This window comes from Mandrillus leucophaeus, unplaced genomic scaffold, assembly GCF_000951045.1.
Source record: "Mandrillus leucophaeus isolate KB7577 unplaced genomic scaffold, Mleu.le_1.0 Scaffold440, whole genome shotgun sequence".
Lineage (NCBI taxonomy): Eukaryota > Metazoa > Chordata > Mammalia > Primates > Cercopithecidae > Mandrillus > Mandrillus leucophaeus.
Genome location: NW_012104699.1, coordinates 1010849 through 1013274, shown reverse-complemented (window position 1 = coordinate 1013274; position 2426 = coordinate 1010849).

Below are 2426 nucleotides of genomic sequence, written 5' to 3'. Positions count from 1 at the left end.
TTTTTTGTATTTTTTAGTAGAGACGGGGTTTCACCGTATTAGCCAGGATGGTCTCGATCTCCTGACCTCATGATCCACCCGTCTCGGCCTCCCAAAGTGCTAGGATTACAGGCTTGAGCCACCGCGCCCGGCCACACTTGTAAAATGTTAATTTAAATCCACTAAACTTATAAACAGACCCAAAGATGCATTCAATGACCTTTTTTTTTGGGGGGGGGGGACAGAGTCTTACTTTGTCACCCAGGCAGACTGGAGTGCAGTGGCACGATCTTGGCTCACTGCAAGCTCCGCCTCCCAGGTTCATGCCATTCTCCTGCCTCAGCCTCCCGAGTAGCTGGGACTATAGGTGCCCACCACTATGCCTGGCTAATTTTTTGTATATTTTTTGTAAAGATGGAGTTTCACTGTATTAGCCAGGATGGTCTCAATCTCCTGACCTCGTGATCCGTCCGCTTCGGCCTCCCAGAGTGCTGGGATTACAGGCATGAGCCAGTGACCTCTTAAAGTGATATTTTTCTTTTTTTTTGAGATGGAGTGTCACTCACTCTGTCACCACCCAGGTTGGACTGCAGTGGTGTGATCTTCAGCTCACCACAACCTCCATCTCCTGGGTTCAAGAGATTCTCTGCCTCAGCCTCCTGAGTAGCTGGGATTACAGGTGTGTGCCACCATGCCCAGCTAATCTTTTTTGTATTTTTAGTAGAGATGGGGGGTTTCATCATGTTGGCCAGGATGGTCTGGAACTCCTGACCTCAAGTGATCCATCTGCCTTGGCATCCCAAAGTACTGGGATCACAGGCCTGAGGCCAGGCCTCGAATTAATTTTTTGATGTTTCACTGTGCCAGGTGTATAAGTAACGTGTTAGTTGTGATTGTAACTAAATAAAGCCTTAAGGGAAACTGTGTTTCTAAATTTCTAAATTGACTACACATTTACAAAGGAACCCACAAAGATGGATTTTTGGGCCAGGGGCAGTGGCTCACGCCTGTAATCCCAGCACTTTGGGAGGCTAAGGAGGGTGGATTGCCTGAGCCCAGGAATTCAAGACCAGCCTGGGCAACAAGGTGAAACCCTGTCTCTACTAAAATGCAAAAAAATTAGCTGGGTGTGGCGGCGGGCACCTGTAATACCAGCTACTTGGGAGGCTGAGGCAGGAGAATCGCTTGATCCCAGGAGGCAGAGGTTGCAGTGAGCCGAGATCGTGCCACTGCACTCCAGCCTGGGCGACAGAGTGAGACTTGATTTCCAAAAAAAAAAAAAAAAAATCCATCTTTTTTGGGGTCCCAAGCCTTCAAAATTCCAAACACTGTCATGAGTTAGTTTGAGGAACCAAAAATTGGCCTTTGTGGCTGGAGCAGAGTCAGCAAGGGGGAAGTGAGTCCGGAAGGTTGAGTCTGCAAGGTTGAGGGCAAGGAAGAGAGAAGGGAGTGGGTGGGGCAGGTTGCGTGAGCTCTTGGGGGCTGCAAGGAAGGGACCTTTTATCTGGGTCAGGTGGGAGCCACAGAGGGTTCTAATCAGAGGGACAGATCTGACTTAGATTTTGCATAATGTCCCCCAGCTGTGGGCTGTGGGCATGGGCTGCTGAATAGGTGGTTTAGGTGGGCAAAGATGAATCACGTTGTCCCCCACCCTTTAAAAATTAAAAGATAGGGCCGGGTGCGATGGCTCACGCCTGTAATCCCAGCACTTTGGGAGGCAGAGGTGGGCGGATCCCCTGAGGTCAGGCGTTTGAGACCAGCCTGACCAACAAGGGGAAACCCTGTCTCTACTAAAAATACAAAAAAATGAGCCCGGCGTGGTAGCAGGCGCCTGTAATTCCACCTACTCGGGAGGCTGAGGCAGGAGAATCGCTTGAACCCGGGAGGCGGAGGTTGCAGTGAGCCAAGATCATGCCACTGCACTCCGGCCTGGGCTACAAGAGCAAGACTGTCTCAAATAATAATAATAATAATAATAATAATAATAATAGGCCGGGTACGATGGCTCACACCTGTAATCCCAGCACTTTGGGAGGTTGAGGTGTGTGGATCACGAGGTCAGGAGTTCAAGACCAGCTTTGTCAACATGGTGAAATCTATCTCTACTAAAAATACAAAACTTAGCTGGGCATGGTGGCTCGTTCCTGTAATCTCAGCTACTCAGGAGGCTGAGGCAGGAGAATCGCTTGAACCGGGACCCAGGAGGTGGAGGTGAGGTTGCAGTGAGCCCAGATCGTGCCACTGCACTCCAGCCTGGGCTACAGAGCGAGACTCCGTCTCAAATAATAATAATAATAAATTAATAATAGTAATCGGCCGGGCGCGGTGGCTCAAGCCTGTTATCCCAGCACTTTGGGAGGCTGAGACGGGCGGATCACGAGGTCAGGAGATAGAGACCATCCTGGTTAACACGGTGAAACCCCGTCTCTACTAAAAAATACAAAAAA